Raw genomic sequence first — 22,781 nt, 5'->3', positions numbered from 1 at the left:
TCACACATTCCATTGCAGTGTGGTGATGACATGATTGAAAAGAAATGTGATTTTGAATGGGTGTTTTCTGTGAATGATGTTATGCAAGATTCGACGATCACTCAGGAAGATTGGTTTGAGAATTGTGAAAAGGAGGTGTGTTTGAAGAATGTAAAAAAAAATCTAGTTAAAGGGTGGCCTTCTGACAGAAGTTTGTCTCTCGAGGAGAAAACTTTTGCTCAGGTGGCTTCTGAGTTATCTTTTTCGAATGACATTTTAATTCGACAAGACAAATTTGTTCCTCCAAAGGGTTTGAAAAGTTAAATAATTTCTCTGGCGCATGAGGGACACCTAGGCATAACTGCTACTGTTAACAAGGTCAAGCTAATGTGTTGGAGGCCTGGTACCCATAGTCAAGTTAAGCTTTTTGTTGACAAGTGTGTTCAGTGCCTTCCACTGCACCTCTATGTCCTGTAGAGTGGCGTTGTGGTGCATGGCAAAAAATAGGATTGGATTTTGCAGAACCATTTTCAGTTTTTGGTATAGACAAAAGATTTCTTATTGTTGCTATTGATTATTTTTCAAAATGGGTGTACTTCGCTTTTGTTAAAAATGCAGACTCTAGTGCTGTTAATATTATTTTTGGAGCATTTATTTTGCATTGAAGGGACTACTTAGGGAGTGGTCACAGACAATGGGTCACATTTTGTGTCAGATGAAGTAAATTCATTTTTGGAAAAAGTTGATGTTCAACACATTCTTGTGCCTTTATATATCCCAGCATCTAATGGACTTGTTGAGGGGGCAAATCGTATGCTGAAGGAAGGTGTGCAGTGTGCAGAGTGCTGTGGCCAATGGTTTGGAAGTTACAAGTTTTCTACATCAAAAAGTCTGGAATTACAATATCACTCCCCATAGCACCACTGGTGTTTCTCTATATATTCTTTTAAGAGGAAGAAAACCTATTTCCAAGTTGAATCCAGGATGGTTATTTGATAGAGTCACACAATCTCGTGATCTTGATCAAGCTGTTTACAAACGGGATACTGATAAATGTATGCATGTCAAAGAGAAAGAATCAGCTCCGGGAGATTGGGTCTTGATCAAAAAAAACGTTAAGGTTACCAAAGGAGAATCTAAATTTTCTGTTCCTGTTAAGGTCTTGAGAGTATCTCGTATGGCTGTTTTGTTACAGGACAGAAAATGGTGGAACCTAAAGTTGTCAGGTCACCTAGGGTAGCCTGGCCTAGGGTAAGACAATCAATAAACAGAGGCACATGTGTAAAGGTTGCCACCCACCCAGTAGTAACTCAAAGCAATTCCACTCAAAAAAATGACGCTACACCAACGTTTTGGAAAAATATGGCTTGCTTTATAAAAATAGGTTTGTTCTTCTTTATCCCTTCTACACCAGTATTTCTCCTTAATCAGTTTCAGTTCAAATAATGTATTACACTTTACAACTCCATCTTATTCTGCTCAGTACATTTACCTTAAGGTACAATACCAGTCTCACCCCACCTTTCTAACAGTTTATGCAGCCAGAGAAAGATGTCAGTGATTACCCTAGAATTACATATGCACCTGTAACTACTATAAGGACCTTACACTTTTCCCCAACAGAAGGTACTTTTAGCAATACTTTGACAGTTGGTACTACCCCCAGATCATGGTTCAGTGGCTGCTCTCCTCTGGACCTGAAACCAAAAAGGATTACTTCATCATGTCAATTACTACCTTCCAGGACTCAGTGAGGGGAGCGAACGGTGTATCTGGGGTAGTTTTCAGAGCACAAGGACTGAATTTCCCCACACAAAGAGACCTTCTGTGAGGAACCACTCCTCAGTCCCTTGAGGCGATATATCTCTGGTATTCAGTTTTCCCCCACCACACACTCCTTACTTCACAGTTGAGACTGTAAGGCCAAAGTCTCCGTTAGCTGTGCCGAAAGGGGAATCACGTCAGAAGTCCCAGCCGGTAACTTCTGTGCCCGCTCGATCTGCTTCATCCCGCCCAACCAGCCACTCGCTCTCAGCGCTGGCGCGGGGAGGATCGGAGAATGGATCTCCCTTTGTGCAGGAAACTGCTGCTTGCTCTCCCGCCTGACCAGCCACTCAATTTCAGAGCTGGCGCGGGGCGAAGGGCTCACCACAACTGACGAGAGCCGATTCCGATCTCCTGCTTCCTCTTCCCCGACCGGCTCCGCCTCACGAAGACAGTCGGCTCAACCAGGCATGCGCGGGGTGTAGTGTCTACACACCTGAGCCCGCTCTATTCCGACGGCTCTTCTTCTTCGGCTCCGCCCACTCCGGGACCAGTGGCTGTCGCACCAGGGCTGCGCCGCTCAGAGGGACGATTCCCTCAACTAAATCATCTGCCCTTCTCACTCTGATTCAGGGAGGGCTAGGGTCGCCTCTCCTGCTCACCCACGCTACTTGCAATCTCCGCTCTTACTGCAGAGTCCCTGCCTTCCTCTCCCTTGATGAGCCGCTATCCTCACCAGTAGCCTGACACCACAGGTATGAGGGGAAAACTCCGCTTGGGTGAATGTCAGAGGGGAATTGAAGGCAAGTACGTCCTTAGTTGATTTAAGGAGCCAATCGAGGGGGTCACAATAAACGAACCTACAGCCTTAACCCTTCTCTCTTCTTGGCCAAACTCTGTCAGAGTCTCACTGAGGCTTCCCAACTGGGTATTAGGCTGTACTCCTCAGCACTACAGCTATCCTCAACCACTCATAACCCTTACTTCTAGGCTAGGGCTGATGAGGCGCCCAGGGTCTCCAGGAATCCCACACAGCGGGGTCAAGTCAAGTAACCACAAGGAAGGATGGGTGGTAAATCAATAAGGAAGCGTCCCTAACTTGGGAGGTCAACCCTTTGGCTATCCTACCCCCCACCTTATACTACAGCCTGCCCTCCAGCTGACTCTCTCTGGCAAGACAAAATGGCTGCCCAGCATTCCGCCTTATATAGGCTGACCCACAGAGGTCCAGAAGGGACCAGAAGGTTCTGGAATGCCCTATTCTGTCCTATGGGACAGGCCTCAGGTGTGACAGTTGTGGCAGTTAGTAGCCACCATTTTGTGGAACTGGGAGAATTCCAGTCATGAAAGGCACCTAGGCCTGAGGTGAAAAACTAGGAGGGTAAAAGAGCCCCTATCCCCCAGGCCAACACCATAAAAACCTAGTGGACACAAAAAGATACAAAGGTATGAGGGGCAAAAAGGGGACAAAAATAAATACATAATAGGAAGGGCTACGCAAAAGGTCAGACAGGTCTAACACGCGTCCCCCCCAGCTGAAAGTGGGGAGAGCTACCCAACCCCTTGGGAGTCCTCATCACTAAGGCGGAAATACCTAGAGAGACCGTCTGCATTGGCGTGGTCCACTCCAGGCCGATGTTCCACCCGGAAGTCCATTCCCTGTAGGGAGATGGACCACCTCAGCAACTTGGGATTCTCCCCCTTCATCTGCATCAGCCAACGGTGGTCAGTCTGAACCAGGAAGTGCGAGCCAAACCGGTATGGCCGCAGCTTCTTCAGAGCCCACACCACCGCGAAAGCTTCCCTCTTAATTGCACTCCACTTCTGTTCCCGGGGAAGCAGTCTCCTGGATATGAAAACTACAGGCTGATCCAGGCCCTCTTCATTCAGTTGCGATAACACTGCCCCAATGCCATGTTCTGATGCATCTGTCTGGACAATGAACTCCTTGGAGAAGTCTGGGGCCCTCAGGACCGGTGCTGCACACATTGCCTGCTTCAACTTTTCAAAGGCTTGCTGACAAGCCTCCGTCCAAACTACCCGTCGAGGTTGTTTCTTTGAGGTGAGCTCTGTGAGAGGCGCTACAATAGTGCCATACCCCTTCACAAAGCGACGGTAGTAGCCTGTGAGGCCCAGGAAAGCTCGGACCTCAGTCTGGGTCTTGGGGGTTGCCCAGGCCATGATTGCCTCAATCTTTGCCTGAAGGGGCTGTACTGTTCCCCTACCCACCAAGTGTCCAAGGTACACAACCGACCCCTGCCCAATCTGACATTTGCTGGCCTTGATTGTCAATCCAGCTTGCTTCAGGGCCTGGAGAACTGCTTGCAAACGTTGCAAATGGTCCTCCCAACTGCTACTGAAGACAGCAATGTCATCCAGATAAGCAGCGGAGAAACCCTCCATTCCGGAGAGGACCTGATTCACCAGCCGCTGAAAAGTGGCAGGGGCATTTTTGAGCCCAAAGGGCATCACACAAAATTGGAAGTGTACCTCAGGCGTGGAGAAGGCTGACCTTTCCTTTGCTCCATCTGTCAGGGAGATCTGCCAGTACCCCGAAGTGAGGTCAAAGGTACTTAGATATTGAGCAGCTCCCAGCCGGTCAATTAATTCATCCGCCCTAGGGATCAGATGAGCATCAGTTTTTGTAACTGAGTTCAGTCCCCGGTAATCCACACAGAACCTCAGTTCTGGAGTGGTGCCTGGTGGAGCGGCTTTTGGCACTAGAACCACCGGACTGGACCAGGGGCTGTTGGAAGGATCTATAACTCCTAGCTCTAGCATCTTGGCAACCTCACCATGGATGCTAGCCTTCACCTTGTCGGACAGCCGGTAGGTCTTTGACTTCACTGGTGGGCTGTCCCCTGTGTCCACATTATGGGTACACAGGTGAGTCCTTCCCGGGACAAGGGAGAACAACGTAGAATACTGCTCCAGTATCTGGCGACAGTCCTCCCGCTGTTCAGGAGTTAGGGTAGGAGAGAGAATTACTCCCTCCACTGACCCATCCTTTTCTTGAGATGAGAACAAGTCTGGGAGAGGTTCGCTTTCCGCTTCCTCTCCCCCATCAGTCACCATCATTAAGATGACCTCGGGCCTCTCATGGTGGGGTTTAAGTCGGTTGGCATGAAGCACCCGTAGGGGCTGTCGTGGGGTTTTAAGGTCCACCAGGTATGTGGCCTTACCCTTCTTCTCCAACACCTCAAAGGGGCCTGTCCAGCTATCCTGAAGGGCACTTAGCTCTCCAGGCTCCATCACCCACACTTTCTGGCCAGGCTCCAACTCCACCGGGTGAGCGTTGTGGTCATACCACTCCTTCATTACTGCCTGGCTGGCCTCCAAGTTGTCAGAAGCTTGCTTCCACAACTTCGCCATTTGGCTCCTGAAGGCCAGCATGTAGCTCACCACATCCTGGGGGGGTTTCCTGGGAGACTTTTCCCATCCATCCTTCACCAGGCTGAGAGGACCGCGTACAGGGTGCCCATACAGAAGCTCAAAGGGGCTGAAGCCCGCTCCCTTCTGTGGCACTTCCCTGTAGGAAAATAGCAAACAGGGTAGGAGGAAGTCCCATTTCCTCCGCAGGCTTTCAGGCAGACTTCTGATCATGCCCTTCAAGGTTTTGTTGAACCTTTCGACCAGTCCATTTGACTGGGGGTGATAGGGAGTGGTAAACCGGTAGGTCACTCCACACTCCTTCCACATTGCCCGCATGTACGCTGACATAAAGTTGGTCCCCCTGTCGGGCACAACTTCTTTGGGGAAACCCACTCGGGTAAAGATCCCCATTAGGGCCTTAGCCACTACAGGTGCAGTGACAGTCCTCAGAGGAATTGCCTCTGGGTTCCGTGTGGCATGATCCACCAGAACCAGAATAAACCTGTGACCAGCTGTTGTTGGTGGATCCAATGGCCCCACAATGTCGATTCCCACCCTTTCAAAGGGGGTGCTAATGACAGGAAGTGGTTCCAGGGGAGCTTTCAGATTCACCCCTGTTTTCCCACTGGCCTGGCAGGATACACATGTCCGACAGTAGGTGTTGGACGCCACTTTCATCTGAGGCCAGTAAAAGTAGGGGACAAGCCGAGCAAAAGTCTTGTCCTGACCTAAGTGTCCTGCCAAGGGTATTGCATGAGCCAATTCCAGCAAAAAGGCTCGGTACCGTTGCGGGACTACCAAGGCCCTTGATGAACCAGGTAAGGGTACCTTGGGTTCACTGTAGAGGAGTCCATCCTCCCAGTAAATGTGGTAGTGTCCCGCAACGTCCCCTGCTGCCTGGGCTTCAGCCTGTCGCCTCAGTCCCTCAAGGGTAGGGCACTCCTTCTGGCCCTTACAGAACTCCTCTCTGGTAGGCCCTCCCTCCACATGCCACTCAGCAGGGATGGGCAGGTCCTCCAGAGAAACTACTTCCCCCTCCACGGACTCCTGGTCCACCACCGCAGGTGGCCGATCTGTCACATGGGGTGTGGAAGCCGAAGCAGGCTTCTCCTGTCTTCGGGTCTGTCCCTTTTTGGCAGCGGGTTGGGCCATTGTTCCAGGCTCCAACCCAGGCGAACTCCCTCTCCGGGCAGTCGCAGACCTTGTGCTTACACAGGCCCAGTCAGGTGTACCCAGCATCGCAGAGTGCGTCCGGTATTCCACCTCTCTCCAAGCATTGTGCTCCATGTCATTCCCCAGCAGACAATCAACTGGCACGGCAGGGCTTACGGCAACTCGAAGTGAACCTGCAACCCCTTCCCACTCAAAGGGAACCTCAGCCACGGGATAGTGGCCCATTCTGCCATCAGCCATCGCGGCGGGGTGGAGTACATTGGGAACCACCTGCTCTGGAGACACCAGTTGACTTCTCACCATAGTCATACTGGCTCCAGTATCTCTCAGAGCCTCCCCTCTCTGGCCATTGATGGTGATCCATTGCCCATACTTAGCAGTATTTGGGGGCACCTGGATCTTAGGAACCATCTCCCGTTCTCCCAGGGACACTAAGGTGACACCAGCCCACTCACCCCCCTTATCTAAGGGCAACTCCTCCCCAAGCGCTACACTAGCTACTCCCGGGGCTTTTCCTCCGGTGGGAGGGGGTGGTCTCTTTGGGCATATGACATCTCCCTTATAATGTCCAACACCACCACACTCGAAGCAGTGGACAACCCTTGGCTGCTGGCTTTGGCCAGGATGAGGGTTTCTGGGCGGGTTAGCCTTAGGGGTGAAACCTGTTCCCTTTCCCTGGAAACTGTTTTGGGGACCTTTAGAGAACTCCCGCTTTTTATCTCCCCCCTCCTTCTTCTGAGGGGCGCCCTGCCCGGCCTTTTGGGAATCCCCTCCAGTCCCCTTTGAGGACACCTGGGTACTTGCCCAGGTGTCCGCCTCCTCTGCAAGCTTCCGGGGGTTGGTCAGCTTGCTGTCCACCAGGTGCTGGCGCAGCTCGGGAAAACATTTCTCGAGGGTGATGCTCTTTCAAAAAAAGATCATACAACCCCTCATAATCCTTCACCTCACTGCCCTGTACCCAGCCCTCCAATGCCTTCCTCGCATAATCCAGGAAATCCACCCAGTTCTGGGCGCTTAACTTGTGGCTCCCCCTGAACTTCTGGCGATACTTTTCGGGGGTTAGCCCAAACTTCCTGATCAATGCTAGCTTCATGGTGGGGTAGTTGGTCTGCTCCTCCAGTTCTAAGGCTAACAAGGTGTCTCGACCAGTAGGAGGCATATACTTATACAACGCACCCCCCCAGTGCTTTTCCTGGATCCCATGGGCTCTTAAGGAGACCTCATAGGCAGCCAACCATTTGGCTATATCATCCCCCTAACTATAGCTGGCAATTATGTCCTTGGGCAAGTAGGGTCTGGTCTCCCTGGTTGGTTCTCTAGATTCGCTGCCACCATTCGGAGTAGGAGAGGGTCCCCGTTGCAGGGCCTGGAGTTCTAACTCTTTTAGTTTGAATTCATGAGCCATCCTCCGGTCTTCCCTCTCCTGTTCTAGCCTGGCCAACTCCCATTTCAGTTGCCTCATTTCCCTCCTGTCGGTGAGTTCCGCTTCGGTCAAGCTTCCCCCGGAGACACTACTGCCCCTCCTAGAGTAGGTCATTGGTCCTGGGAGTAGGTTTTCCACCTCAGGATGGAATAATCCCTCTACCTCTATGACCATGTCCCGGTCCGTCCCCTCATCCTCCTCCTTCCCTTCTCTGTGTGCTTCCACCCAAGCCCTCAAACTGGTCTGAAGTTCCCCCTTCTTGGCACCACGCTTAAAAAACACCCCCATTTGTTGGCAGAAATCTTATAGCTGGGCCACAGAATAAGTGTCCAGTTCTTCCAGTGCAAATTCCAGTTTGCAAAAGGCAATTCAAGGTTAAACACACAAAAAGAATAGAGTTACAAGGGCAACCTGAAGCTACCTCCACCCCACCACCAGGAATAAATTTGGAAAAAGCAAAAGTAAAAATTAGGAGGACCGCTAGGAGAAAACTCCAGGTGTAGGTTAGTGGATTACACTTAGTTACTGCAGAGTAGTCGCAACCACAGCTTTCATCCCACCGCTGGACACTAATATGTTGGAACCTAAAGTTGTCAGGTCACCTAGGGTAGCCTGGACCAGGGTAAGACAATCAATAAACAGAGGCACATGTGTAAAGATTGCCACCCACCCAGCAGTAACTCAAAGCAATTCCACTCAAAAAAATGACGCTACACCAACATTTTGGAAAAATATGGCTTGCTTTATAAAAATAGGTTTGTTACACTTTACAACTCCATCTTATTCTGCTCAGTACATTTACATTAAGGTACAATACCAGTCTCACCCCACCTTTCTAACAGTTTATGCAGCCAGAGAAAGATGTCAGTGATTACCCTAGAATTACATATGCACCTGTAACTACTATAAGGACCTTACACTTTTCCCCAACAGAAGGTACTTTTAGCAATACTTTGACAGTAGGTACTACCCCCAGATCATGGTTCAGTGGCTGCTCTCCTCTGGACCTGAAACCAAAAAGGATTACTTCATCATGCCAATTACTACCTTCCAGGACTCAGTGAGGGGAGCGAACGGTGTATCTGGGGTAGTTTTAAGAGCACAAGGACTGAATTTCCCCACACAAAGAGACCTTCTGTGAGGAACCACTCCTCAGTCCCTTGAGGCGATATATCTCTGGTATTCAGTTTTCCCCCACCACACACTCCTTACTTCACAGTTGAGACTGTAAGGCCAAAGTCTCCGTTAGCTGTGCCGAAAGGGGAATCACGTCAGAAGTCCCAGTCGGTAACTTCTGGCCGCTCGATCCGCTTCCTCCCACCCACCCAGCCACTCGCTCTCAGCGCTGGCGCGGGGAGGATCGGAGAATGGATCTCCCTTTGTGCAGGAAACTGCTGCTTGCTCTCCCGCCTGACCAGCCACTCAATTTCAGAGCTGGTGCGGGGCGAAGGGCTCACCACAACTGACGAGAGCCGATTCCGATCTCCCGCTTCCTCTTCCCCGGCCGGCTCCACCTCACGAAGACAGTCCGCTCAACCAGGTATTCGCGGGGTGTAGTGTCTCCACACCCGAGCCCGCTCTCTTCCGACGGCTCTTCTTCTTCCGCTCCGCCCACTCCGGGACCAGTGGCTGTCGCACCAGGGCTGCGCCGCTCAGAGGGACGATTCCCTCAACTAAAGCCTCTGCCCTTCTCACTCTGATTCAGGGAGGGCTAGGATCGCCTCTCCTGCTCGCCCACGCTACTTGCAATCTCCGCTCTTACTGCAGAGTCCCTGCCTTCCTCTCCCTTGATGAGCCGCTATCCTCACCAGTAGCCTGACACCACAGGTATGAGGGGAAAACTCCGCTTGGGTGAATGTCAGAGGGGAATTGAAGGCAAGTACGTCCTTAGTTGATTTAAGGAGCCAATCGAGGGGGTCACAATAAACGAACCTACAGCCTTAACCCTTCTCTCTTCTTGCCCAAACTCTGTCAGAGTCTCACTGAGGCTTCCCAACTGGGCAATAGGCTGTACTCCTCAGCACTACAGCTATCCTCAACCACTCATAACCCTTACTTCTAGGCTAGGGCTGATGAGGCGCCCAGGGTCTCCAGGAATCCCACGCAGCAGGGTCAAGTCAAGTAACCACAAGGAAGGATGGGTGGTAAATCAATAAGGAAGCGTCCCTAACTTGGGAGGTCAACCCTTTGGCTATCCTACCCCCCACCTTATACTACAGCCTGCCCTCCAGCTGACTCTCTCTGGCAAGACAAAATGGCTGCCCAGCATTCCGCCTTATATAGGCTGACCCACAGAGGTCCAGAAGGGACCAGAAGGTTCTGGAATGCCCTATTCTATCCTATGGGACAGGCCTCAGGTGTGACAGTTGTGGCAGTTAGTAGCCACCATTTTGTGGAACTGGGAGAATTCCAGTCATGAAAGGCACCTAGGCCTGAGGTGAAAAACTAGGAGGGTAAAAGAGCACCTATCCCCCAGGCCAACACCATAAAAACCTAGTGGACACAAAATGATACAAAGGTATGAGGGGCAAAAAGGGGACAAAAATAAATAAATAATAGGAAGGGCTACGCAAAAGGTCAGACAGGTCTAACACTCTTGTTAAAGTGAACAAAGAACAGGCTGACATCATTTGTGAAAAGTTGAAGGAGCGTGTTGATGAAATGAGTCTTAGCTCTGTGACTAATAATTGGTATGGTGTTGGTGACTTGACACGTTCTGTTCCCACTGATGCAAACTTTGCACTAAGAGAAGCTTCCAATACTGCAGCCTTAGGTCAAGGAGATTGTATACCTGTTGCTTCCAGTTCAGGTGTGCAAACTGGAAGGAGCTGTAACTCAGGAGGGGATGGAGATGTGTGTACAGGAGCAGTAGTAGGATTAGAACAGCTCCTGTTCATTTTAGGGATTATGTTATTATGTGACTGTGGAAGGGGTACGACACATACCTCAACGGAGAGACCCTCGAGCGAGGGTTCCTCGGGTTCTAATCCTCCTGCGTCTCTGACAACCAGGAGTCCTTCTTCTTTGTTTCCCCTGCAGGCACGCAACCAGCGGACCCAACTCAGGCTCGTCCCGGAAACAGAACCTCCCGAGCGCCTTGACCCCGGAAGTCCCGAACCGGAAGCAGCCTACCGGGAAACCGGAAGTCCCACCTCCATCCCAGGGCCCGGAACTATAAAGGACGCCGAAGAAGAGAGGAGAGCGTTCCCAATAGCCGACTCGTGGCAGGAGACAGCGCGCAGAGAACCATCGAGAGAGAGAGAGAGGAGTGCGAGGATCGAAGGCGGAGAGTTGGAGGACGTCTGGACCGAGGAGTGGTGGAGTCCTCAGGAGGTGGCTGGAGAGCGGCCGTAACTCGCGGGAGAGTTACGGCGGGGCACGTCATCCCAACGCCCGGAAGACGTGAAGACCTCTGGAAGATCCTCTGGACCACGTACCGCTGGGAGCCGACCAAAGCTACACCCCGGAACTCTTTATGTATATGCCCACGTACTTTTGTCCAAGAGAACAATAAAAGAGCTACCATAGCCCACTATATACGGCCTCCACGCCTGTTATTCCGGCCCGCAGCAACCCGCAGTCCACACCTGGTGTCAGAAGTGGGATCCGGAAGCATGGAGGCCGCCGTGAAGCAACTCGCTGAAAGCCAGGAACTCCTAGGGAAGATGATGGAGCGGTTTCTGAAGACCGCTGAGGATGACCGAGGCCAGCTGCACGATGTCCTGAAAGACCAGGGCACCTCTCAAGATCGAGCCCTTGGGAAGCTCGTTGACGTCATGGGGCAATCGAGACCAGCAACTGCCCTACCCTCGGTGGTATTACAGAAGTACGTTCCAGGAGAGGATCCGGACTTCTTCTTTACGAACTTTGAGCGCTTGGCTGAGGCCGCTGCTTGGCCTGTTGACCGATGGAGCCACTACCTTGGGCCGCTGCTGACGGGAGAACTCCAAGCGGCGTTCCAACAGGCCAATATTCAAGGGCAGACCCCGTACCAGGACATAAAAACGTGTATCCTTGAGCGACTTGGGATTGACGACGAGACCTACAGGACAAGGCTGCGGCAGGTACGCGAAGGACCGCAGGAAACCCCCAGGGCCTTGTCGTTCCGCATCCAAGACCTCACCAACCGCTGGCTGAAACCCGCCACATCCACCAAAGACGAAATCCTTGCCAAAATTTACTTGGAACAATTTTTGGCCTCCCTGCACCCAGCTACGCAGAAGTGGGTTCGTCAGCACTCGAGACTCACTTTAGATACCGCCGTGGAAATCGCCAGTGCCTTTAGCCGGACACAGGACTTTCAGAAGAAGGACGAACATCCTGCACGAACGGTCCATGGAAGCCATCCTCGACCCCCGAGGCCGTTAGTACCCCGAAAACCGGAGCCTATTCCTTTTGTTCCCTTCCCGGTGACCCCAAGACCGAACCATCCTGGCCCTCAATGCTACCATTGTGGGGGTTATGGACATATTGCACGGTTCTGTCCTCAAAAGGAAGAACCGATGGAGGTCGGCCTTACCCGGAACTATGTGTGTCTCACCCAGGAGGCTAGTCCACCTCCCTTCCGATGTCCGGTAAGGATCGACGGACATCCAATGATGGCCTTAGCTGATTCAGGTTGCCGGCAGAGCGTGATACGACCGCAAGAGATGCCCAATCCTCTGGGGCCGATGACCGGCACCGTAGACATCCAATGTGTACACGGTGATACCCGGAGATATCCCACCACCCGGGTACAGGTACAACAGTACTCGGGAGAACGTAGTCCCCTTAATGTGGGCCTAGTACCCAATCTGCCGGAACAGGTAATCTTGGGCAGTGATTATCACGGACTTCCCCGACTGTTACACGACGCCACCAACTCCTTGGAGAAATGGTGGTCTGAGGCTCCTTTTTCCCAAAATCCTCCTCCTGTGGAGCCCGCAACCAAGGCTCCGAAGACAAAAGGGCAAAAGAAGAAAGAGAAAAGGACCTACGCCGCTGCCTATCCTGTGCAGGTGGAACCACATCCTTGGGAAAATGACCGAGAGTTCCGTGCAGCACAACAAGAAGACCCAGTACTACAGGACGCCTGGGGACGAGCCCTTGATAATGAGGATTCCTTGCACGTATGTCCCTATTTCTTTAAACGAAACGGTCTATTATATAGGAAAGGTGGACCCCAACAAGAATCCCAGCTGCTCGTTCCAGGTCCCTTTCGTGAGAAGGTACTGTTCTTAGCACATAGCCATTTGTTAGGAGGCCATTTCGGGGACGACAAAACCGGACAAACGATACTGGAGAAATTCTATTGGCCGGGCATACATAAACAAGTGAGTCAATACTGCAAAGAGTGTCCGGTATGTCAAAAGAACAGTCGATATCGGCCTCCAAGAGTCCCCCTTCAGCCGCTCCCCCTTATTGATGTCCCTTTCACCAGGGTGGGGATGGACCTGATAGGCCCCATGTTACCCTCGAAAAGTGGATGTCGGTATGCTCTCGTTCTCGTGGACTACGCCACTCGGTTCCCTGAGGCCATCCCGTTAAAACATCCCACCACTCAGAACATTGCAAGAGCCCTGGTAACCATCTTCACCCGAGTGGGTTTTCCCCGAGAGATATTAACGGACCAGGGTACCCCATTTGTTTCATCTCTCATGCGTCAGGTGTGTTCTCAACTGGGCATAAAACAAATAAGAACTTCTGCCTATCACCCCCAGACCGACGGACTTGTAGAACGGTACAACGCGACTCTAAAGACCACCCTCAAGAAGTTGCTGGGACTAGAAAGCCGTCGCTGGGAGGAAATGCTTCCGTTGGCCCTCTTCGCTATCCGCTGCAAGGTCCAGAGCAGCACAGGGTACTCCCCCTATGAACTCCTCTACGGAAGACCCCCGAGAACCCTCCTAGATATGGCTCGGGAAGCCTGGGAAGCCGAGCCTGACCGTACCCGACCTCTGCCGGAATATGTTGCCAACCTTAAAACTCATCTGGGCCAGATTAGGGAAATAGTGAGGCAGAACCTGTTGACCGCCCAGGCCACACAAAAACGGCAATATGACAGGGGAGCCAAACCCAGAACCTTGGTTCCCGGAGACCTAGTGCTACTTCTTATACCCTCATCCGACCACAAACTGCTTGGACAATGGCAGGGCCCTTATCCGGTGACGAAACAGGTAACCCCTGTTACATACGAGATTGAACTAGATCCTACCCGTAAACAGAGGCAAATCTACCACATAAATTTGCTCAAGATATGGGAGGGGCCTCAACCCGTGCTCTCCAGCATGCTCAACCCAGGGGATCCGCTCTTCATAAAATGTGTTGACCCGGAACTACCGCCAAACAAAAGACAAGACCTCCGGAAAATCCTATCACCCATTCAAAAGGTGTTTTCCACTTCTCCGGGACACACCACAGTCATCGAACATGCGATCCATACAGAACCTGGAAAAGTCGTGAGACAACGTCCCTACCGCGTCCCAGAGGCCCGCCGCAAAGTCATCCAAGAGGAAGTACAAGAAATGATGAAAATGGGTATTATCGAGCCATCAGTTAGTTGTTGGAACTCCCCCATCGTGCTTGTTCCGAAACCCGATGGCTCCACACGATTTTGTATTGACTTCCGGGAAGTCAATAAAGTGTCAAGTTTCGACACGTATCCACTACCCCGAGTAGATGAAATGATAGAACGCATTGGACGGGCTCGCTATATCAGTACGCTGGATCTCTGTAAAGGATACTGGCAGATCCCCATGAAGAGCGAAGATAAAAAGAAAACGGCGTTCTCTACGCCGGACGGACTATTCCAGTTTCGGGTTATGCCCTTCGGGCTTCACGGGGCCCCAGCAACCTTTCAACGGGCTATGAACATTGTCCTGCAACCACATGCCCAATACGCAGGAGCTTATCTTGACGATATAGTCATTTATAGCAATGACTGGCCTGAACACCTGTCCCATCTCGAACGAGTAATCACTTCCCTGGGTGAATATGGGTTCACCATTAACCCTGCTAAAACTACTCTGGCGGCCCAAACCGTGAAGTACCTGGGTTACCTCCTCGGGAAGGGGGTCATACGACCTCAAGATAATAAAATAAAAGCCATTCAGTCCATACCCTTCCCCCAAACCAAAAAGGACCTCCGGGCCTTCCTTGGGCTTTTAGGATACTATCGGAGGTTCATCCCAAACTTTTCTCAGACTGCAGTACCCCTGACCGATCTCCTGAAGAAAACCCCTGGAACAGAAACCCTACTACGACAACCCTCCCCTCAAATGTTGACAGCTTTTCAGAAACTGAAAAATGCACTGTTATCCGAGCCAGTTCTCATCAGTCCTGACTACACACAACCCTTCGTTCTCCAGACTGACGCCTCAGAACAGGGACTGGGAGCGGTCCTCTCCCAAAAAGATCAGTCAGGCATAGAGAGGCCTATCCTCTACCTCAGTAGGAAACTCTTTCCCCGTGAGATGAACTACGCGGTAGTCGAGAAAGAAGCCCTTGCTATTAAATGGGCCATTGAGAGCCTGCGTTATTACCTAGAAGGGCGAGAGTTCATTCTGTACACGGACCACGCACCCCTAGAGTGGATGGCACGCAACAGGGGACACAATGACAGGGTGCTACGCTGGTTTCTATCTTTACAGCCCTACAGATTCCAGACAAAGCATAGAAAAGGGGCCGAGCAGGGAAATGCAGACTACCTATCCAGATATCCCCCACCTTCCACCCCCACAAGAAGGATAGCTAGGGAAAGGGGATGTGGAAGGGGTACGACACATACCTCAACGGAGAGACCCTCGAGCGAGGGTTCCTCGGGTTCTAATCCTCCTGCGTCTCTGACAACCAGGAGTCCTTCTTCTTTGTTTCCCCTGCAGGCACGCAACCAGCGGACCCAACTCAGGCTCGTCCCGGAAACAGAACCTCCCGAGCGCCTTGACCCCGGAAGTCCCGAACCGGAAGCAGCCTACCGGGAAACCGGAAGTCCCACCTCCATCCCAGGGCCCGGAACTATAAAGGACGCCGAAGAAGAGAGGAGAGCGTTCCCAATAGCCGACTCGTGGCAGGAGACAGCGCGCAGAGAACCATCGAGAGAGAGAGAGAGGAGTGCGAGGATCGAAGGCGGAGAGTTGGAGGACGTCTGGACCGAGGAGTGGTGGAGTCCTCAGGAGGTGGCTGGAGAGCGGCCGTAACTCGCGGGAGAGTTACGGCGGGGCACGTCATCCCAACGCCCGGAAGACGTGAAGACCTCTGGAAGATCCTCTGGACCACGTACCGCTGGGAGCCGACCAAAGCTACACCCCGGAACTCTTTATGTATATGCCCACGTACTTTTGTCCAAGAGAACAATAAAAGAGCTACCATAGCCCACTATATACGGCCTCCACGCCTGTTATTCCGGCCCGCAGCAACCCGCAGTCCACAGTGACTTACTTTATAGTAGGATGCTTTCTTATTCATTGTAATAAAAGGGGGATATGTGGTATGTGTAATATAATTACATGTCTCTTTAACATAGAACATTATCTATGTCACTGTGTTGTGAGTACTAGAATGTTGAGACCTGCAAGCACTTTTTGTCTTGTTCCCGCTTGAAGCTGTCGTGGGTCCAGTTACTGGAATAAACATCTTGTATTTTCATTACAATACAATTTGTCTACAATTCTTTCTGCAAGCATACTACAAGTGTTACAGAGTGTCCTGAACTAGTGTAATGTGGTGTATAGTGGAGTGCCAGAGTGTCATGGAATGTCATAGTATAGTTGAGTGGAGGGTCTAAAAGTGGAGAGTCATAGACTGAAAGGGGCTTAAAGTGGGGGCGTAGAGCATAGTGGAGCAACGTGTCAGAGTCGGGTAGAGTGACATATAGCTGAGTAGAGTTAGATAGACTGGAATAGAGTGGCTTAGAATAGTGTCATATAGTGTTGTGGAGTGTCTGAGGATGTTGTAGAGTGGAGGGACGTAGATTTCGGGTCATAGAGTGTAGAGTCATAGAATGGAGGGGCATAGAGCGTAGTGAAGAAAAGTGTCATTGAGTGGAGTAGAGTGATTTACAGTTGAGTAGAGTGGCATAGAGTTGAGAAAAGGGGCGTCGACTGGAGTAGAGTAGAGTGGTATAGAGTGGAGTGGCGTGGAGTGTCATAAAGTGGCCTGGAGTAGTATTGAGTGGCGTATAGTGGAGTAGAGTGGACTAAAGTGGCGGTTGTAGAGTGTCACAGAGTGAAGTAGAGTGGAGGGTCATAGAGTGGAGGAGCATAGAGTGTCACAGAGTTGAGTGTTGTAGAGTGGAGGGGCGCATAGTGGAGGGGCATAGAATGGAGTTGAATAGAGTGTAGTGGCGTACAGTGGAGAAGCATAGAGTAAAGTGTCAGAGTAGAGTGGTAAAGCAAAGAGTGGAGTAAAGTATAGTAGAGTGGAGTGGCATAAAGTCACATAGAGTGGCATAGAGTGGTGTGTCATAGAGTGGAGTGTCATAGAGTTGAGTGACACAGAGTGGAGTGTCATAGAGTGCAGTGGAGTCATAGAGTGAAATGGCATAGAGTGAAGTAGAGTGGCCTAGGTTTAAGTGGCATAGAGTGGCGTAGAGTGGAGTGGAGTGGCAAAGAGTGGAGTAGAGTGGAGTAGAGTGGAGTGGAGAAGAGTGGAGAAGAGTGTCATAGAGTGGAAGGGCATACAGTGAAGTAAAGTGTTGTTGAGTGGAATATAGTGTCATAGAGTGGAGTGCTGCAGGGTGGAGTGGAGTGGAATGGAGTGGCGTAGCATAGTACAGAAAGAAGCAAAGTGTCATAAAGTAGAGTAGCATAGCATAAAGTGTCATAGAGTGGAGTAAAGTGACATGGAGTCTTGTGCAGTGGAGTGGCATAGTTTGGAGTAGCATAGAGTGGCGCAGAGTGGAGTGGCATAAAATGGCATAGAGTGGAGTGGCGTAGAGTGTCGTGCCGGGCAGTGTTGTTGAGTGGTGTGCCATAGAGTGGAGTAAACCGGCGTTGAGTGGCTTAGAGTGTCATAGATTCTGAGTATCGTACGGAGAAATGTAGAGTGGATTGTTGTAGATTGGAATGGTGCAGAGTATCATAGGGTGGAGTAGAGTGAAGTATTGTAAAGTAGACTGGTGTAGAGTGGTGTGTCATTTAGATAAGTATCATAGAGTGGAGCATCATAGAGTGGAGTGGTGTACAGAGGAGTAGAGCTGGCTAGAGGGAAGTGGCATAGAAGGATGTAGAGTGGTGCACAGTGGAGTGTCATAGAGTGGAGGGGTGTGGAGTGGCATGGATTTGAGTGTCTTAGATTGTCGTGGAGTGGAGTAGAGTGGCCTAGAATGGAGTAGAGTAGAGTGGCATAGAGTGGAGTAGAGAAGAGTGGCATATAAAGGAGTAGGGTGGCCAAGAGTAGAGTGGAATAGCTTGGCTTAGAGTGGAGTGTAACAGAGCGGAGTGGCATAAAGTGGCATAGAGAGGAGTAGAGTCATAGAATGGAGTGGCATAGAGTAGAGTGGTTTAGAGTGGAGTAGCATAAAGATTAGTAGAGTTAGGAGGCACAGAATGGCGCAGAGTGGTGTAGAGTGTTGTAGAGTGGAGTAATGTAGAATGCCATAGAGTGGATTAGAGTGGTGCACAGAGGCATAGAGTGGAGTAGTCCAGAGGAAAGTTGAGTAAAGTGCCATAGAATGGAGTGGCATAGCATGGAGTGTCATAGAGTGGAGTCAAGTGGCATGGAACAGCGTAGAGTGGAGTGGCATAGAGAGGAGTAGAGTCATAGAATGGAGTGGCATAGAGTAGAGTGGTTTAGAGTGGAGTAGCATAAAGATTAGTAGAGTTAGGAGGCACAGAATGGCGCAGAGTGGTGTAGAGTGTTGTAGAGTGGAGTAATGTAGAATGGCATAGAGTGGAGTAGAGTGGTGCACAGAGGCATAGAGTGGAGTAGTGTAGAGTAGAGTTGAGTAAAGTGCCATAGAATGGAGTGACGTAGCACGGAGTGTCATAGAGTGGAGTCAAGTGGCATGGAGCATTGTAGAGTGGAGTGGCATAGAGTGACATAGATTGGTGAGGAATAGAGTGTTGCAGAGTGGAGTGGCATCGAGTGGTATGACAAAGAGTGGCATAGAGTGTTGTAGAGTGGAGTGGCGTTGAGTATGAATAAGAGTAGTAGAGTGGGCTAGAGTGAAGTGGCATTGAGTGGCTGTAAGTGTCAAAAGGTGGAGTGGCATAGAGTGTTGTAGAGTAGAGTGGAAGAGAGTGTCGTAGAGCGGAGGGGCTTAGAATGGTGTGGACTAGAGTGTCATAGAGTGCTGTAAAGTGGTGTGGACCAGAGTGGAGTGGGATAGAATAGACTGGAGTAGAGTGGAGTAGATTGGCATAGAGTGAATGGCATAGAGTGTAGTAGAGTGCCCTAGAGTGCAGTGGTGTAGAGTATCATAGAGTCTTGTAGCGTTTTATAGAGTGGAGTAGAGTAGTGTGTTATTGAGTGGAGTGCGGTAGAGTGGTATGGTATTGAGTGGAGAGTGGAGTGGATTACAGTGGCAAAGAGTTGAGTAGAGTGGCATAGAGTGGCACGGAGTAGAGTGGCTTAGAGTGTAGTAGAGTTGAGGGGTATAGAATGGAGTAAAGTGGCGGATGTTATTTGGTCAGCGGTCTAGTAGATGGGTGGGTGGAGCCAGCTGGGGTGGAAGGGAAGAGGAGAAGCATGGACAGGATGGAGTTGGTTAGAGTAGGGACAGGGACCTGATAACACGTGAATAATAAAGCTCTTGAATAGTTACACACGTGTCTGTCTTCATTACATGAGAGACACGACAACTGGCGTGGGATTGGCATGTCCATTGCCCACAGAACCCTACGAGAGTGCCCTGTCCCATGCAGCGTTGAGAAAAGGAGAATGCTGCTGCGCGAAGCGGAGCTGCCGCCTGAAGAGAGAGGCCAGCAGCAGGTGACCCTGTCCCTTCAGCGACTGCGAGGGAGCCAAGAGGGGCCGAAGCAACGAGCGCTGAAACGCTCGAGAAAAGGAAACCGTTCGCGCCGAAACGCGACTCACGCCTGATGCGTGCAAGTCGGTGTACACCGAAAGAACAGAAGTCGGGAGTCCACTCTGACTCTGCCTAGCACTTCAAAGTCGTGAAAATTGCCCCGGGCGGAGGACGCTGCCCTCAAGAAGAAGGTCTGCTGGTAAGCGCCGTCGAGCGTGTTGAAAACGGAGCTCAAGCGGCCCCCGACATCGGAAATCTCAAGCCCGATGCGTGAGTTTCGGGACGTTGTCGCCGAGTGAGTGCGGGACCCGGCGAAGCAAGGTGGGAGCCCACCCCAACCTCACCTGACTGTGGCAGCTGCTGAGGAGATCTGAGACCTGAAGTGTGCTGTCCCCTGAGATCGACTGCCGGTGAGTCCCGATTGAAGCAGCTGTGGGCTGAATGAGCAGAAAGAAAGCCTTGTGTGCAGATAGCAGCGGCGGCCATCTTGAAGTCAGGCAGCTTTAAGGACAGACCCATTGGTCATTGTGGGGCGGCCATCTTAAGGTCAGGCATAGTGATTGGCCAGTGAAAACGACACACACGAGCTGCAAAAGAAACATAACAAGTGTGAGGCAACACAAGTAACCAAAAATAAACAAGCACGAGCAAAGTTAAATAAACATTGAAAGAGAAACGACCGCATTTAACCTACCCAGACACCTGCGAACAGGCCAATCAGAGGCAGAAAAGGCGGGAAGCACACGTCACTAAGATGGTGACCCCCGAGACATCCACACAGCGAAACGAAGTCAAGCCCATCATTGCAGGAGGGTCGCACTGAGGAAATAGAAATTTTATGGTCAGAAATGTTCCCTAACGTGTACCCCACCGTCTCCATGTACGAGCTTAAAGTGCATGTAACTTCCCTCCTGTGCCAGCTATGAAGACGCAAATACATTTGCGTCCAACGTTAATATGTCCTCTTTCAGATCCACCCTGAATGGGTCGGATATTCCGTTCCTAAGTATGCCTTGCCACCGTCTTTGTATGGTGCACTTACTGTATTCCTGGCTCTGTGCGAGCTAGGCCCCGATTTCTGCCATCAAGCCTTTTCTTTTTCAAAGTCATCTCTGCCTCCTGAAACTACAACGTGGGATGCCCCCCGTGAACTCTGTCCTACTCCCTGCGAGGCGAGCGGGCCTGGCTCGGCCTGCTTGCCTGCCAAAGACAGTATTTTACCTTCACGTTATCAGCATAGCCAAGCTCAGCTTCCCGAAAACACATTCCAGTCTAGCAGGATAGATAAACAACCCCTCAGCTGCAGAGCAAAGGGCCCGGCCTTTCTGTCTCCATGCAAGTAATTCATAGCTCCCGTTACCATGGTAGGCCCATGGCCCCCTCGCTTTACACGCAGACACGTAGGCACATATGCACGCATTCATAGTCAGTATAGGATAGCCTCTGCCCAAGAGACCTTTCCTTCTAGATAATATGGTTCCCAAACATCAGATATCTGATATGATATAGGAACGAGTTGATCTGACATGCCAGACTTCTGTCTCTTTCCTCTAGTGTAAATGTCAAGTCCCATGCACCCTCCAGCTTCACGTCAATCACACGTCATGCAGCTGCGCGCGCATCCAGACCCCAGTTTTCTGCTGACATTGCAAGATTCTGCTATGTACCCACCCACTTGTGACACTTTCATGTGACGTTTCTAGAACACACCTCTGTACACGCCCTAGCTCACGCCTTCTGATTACGTATTGCTAACACGTGTGTGTTCTTATCTCGTTTCTCTCAGCTGTTACGCCTTCTGTATTGACTTCCATTCTGTGCATTATGTATAAAAGTTATGTATTGTCAATAAAATATGCTCTATCCCTTCCTGAACCCCAGTGGTTGCAGGAACATGATATCCAGTTCTGAACCATTCCTTTTTAAGGAATAAAACCCCTTAGAACTCTAACACCACGGACTCTGTCTCTTTCTTTCCGACTGAGTTTTTTTATAAGTACTTACCTGCATAGAAATTAGGACGGTAATTAAATATTTACCACATTAATTTGGCGCCCGAATAGGGACCCCTCCCCCACCCCACGCGCCGGTAGGTACGTTGCAGCCTTTGCCCCCTGCCACAGTCAAGACGGACAATTACGCGTACCCGCAGGATTTCCTGTATCTCCCTCAGGCCTACGGAGGTGACGGAGACTGCGATCAGCACCCAGACGAGGCGGTGAGGAGTGCGGAGGATCCCGACCAGAGCCTAGCCGAAAGAAACAAGGTCCGAGGTGTCAAGAGGCCCACCAGTTCCGAAGTATTCACGTATCGAGTCGAGCCGAGTCCAGTCCGGTCCAGTCCAGTCGAGTTGTCCGAGGCCTTCCGTTCCGTGCTTCCCGGTGAGTACCGTTGCTGGGGACGCATGTAGACGGGTGCATTATTATGTATCCGGTAAAGACGGGTTTGGGTACACAAACACGGTCTGCACTGTTTTAGACAGTGTATCTGTACTGTTTAAGCAGTATATCAAGTAGTCAAGGGTTCGATTTCTGTTCTCGTTTTTTTTGGAATTCAAGGGTAGTCCATATGTGTTCAAAATGTTTCATGTGATTAATGTCGTGGTATGAGTGACTGTTTTTATGTACATTACTGTGTTTTTGTATATTAACTGTGTTCGGGTTAGAGTAAGTAACAAGTGTCAAGTATCAAGTACCAAGCAACAGGATGCCATTATTCAATAAATTAAGACAATTAGGAACTAGGAAAGGGATACTAGATGAAGCGATTCCTGTCCTACCTAGGGATACTCCCGGAAATTTTATGTACCATAAACATGGCCTAGATGCCATACTGTATCTAGATTTATGGGCCGATTATACCAAGCACCTAGAAGAGAAACATAGGTGGCCTGTTACAGGGACATGGGATGCCGAGTGCATCATGAGAGTAGAAGAAGCACTATGGAAAAAGAAAGCCAGACAATCTCAGAAAGACGCCATAGAATTGTGGCGTAAAGAATCGCATAAACGTACAGAAAAAGCATTCCGAAAAGCAGAAAAACATAGAGAAGAGTCGGATGAAGTCCGAGAAAAGGAATTGGTTGCTGAAGGTATCCGAGTACAAGCAGAACAAGTAGACCGTATA

The sequence above is a fragment of the Lissotriton vulgaris genome, chromosome 3_2, assembly GCF_964263255.1.
Source record: "Lissotriton vulgaris chromosome 3_2, aLisVul1.2, whole genome shotgun sequence".
In the NCBI taxonomy this organism is placed as follows: Eukaryota; Metazoa; Chordata; class Amphibia; order Caudata; family Salamandridae; genus Lissotriton; species Lissotriton vulgaris.
This window is presented reverse-complemented; position numbering follows the sequence as displayed.